A 452-nucleotide genomic window follows, 5' to 3' on the forward strand; every position below is an offset into this window, starting at 1 on the left:
GAAAGAGAGTATAGTAACATTAATACTTTGGTAGTAAATAGATTTCGTATTTCTTTAGCATGGTATTTTATTGAAACGCTTTGAGTGCCTGTGCTTGTCCCATCCCCCACTGATGCTTCGCCTTCTCTGATATCTACATACTTGTCCCATACTGTACTGATGCTTCGCCTCCTCTGATATCTACATACTTGTCCCATCCTCCAATGATGCTTCGCCTCCTCTGATATCTTCATACTTGTTCCATCCTCCACTGATGCTTCGCCTCCTCTGATATCTTCATACGTGTTCTATCCTCCAATGATGCTTCGATTCCTTTGATATCTACATAGGACTCCTATAGCGTCCATGAGTTTTCTTTCTCTGCTTCCGGCACATACACGACTCCTAGCCTTTGCCTTGTCTTCTCTTAATATCTACCTACTTTTCCCATCTTTCCTTTGCTTGTCTTCGTA

At 42.0% G+C, this 452-nt stretch overlaps 1 long non-coding RNA gene across 1 annotated transcript in view; it reads right to left on the reverse strand.

The window, feature by feature from the left end:
• Positions 1 to 97: 97 nt before the first annotated feature.
• LOC106819614 overlaps positions 98 to 452 on the reverse strand; it is a 5,576-nt gene continuing 5,221 nt past the window's right edge. Inside the window, exon 3 of the long non-coding RNA XR_001395462.1 lies at positions 98 to 274. This is a non-coding gene — a long non-coding RNA (uncharacterized LOC106819614). The remainder of the gene's footprint in view (positions 275 to 452) is intronic.

This window comes from Priapulus caudatus, unplaced genomic scaffold, assembly GCF_000485595.1.
Source record: "Priapulus caudatus unplaced genomic scaffold, Priapulus_caudatus-5.0.1 Scaffold3823, whole genome shotgun sequence".
Lineage (NCBI taxonomy): Eukaryota > Metazoa > Priapulida > Priapulimorpha > Priapulimorphida > Priapulidae > Priapulus > Priapulus caudatus.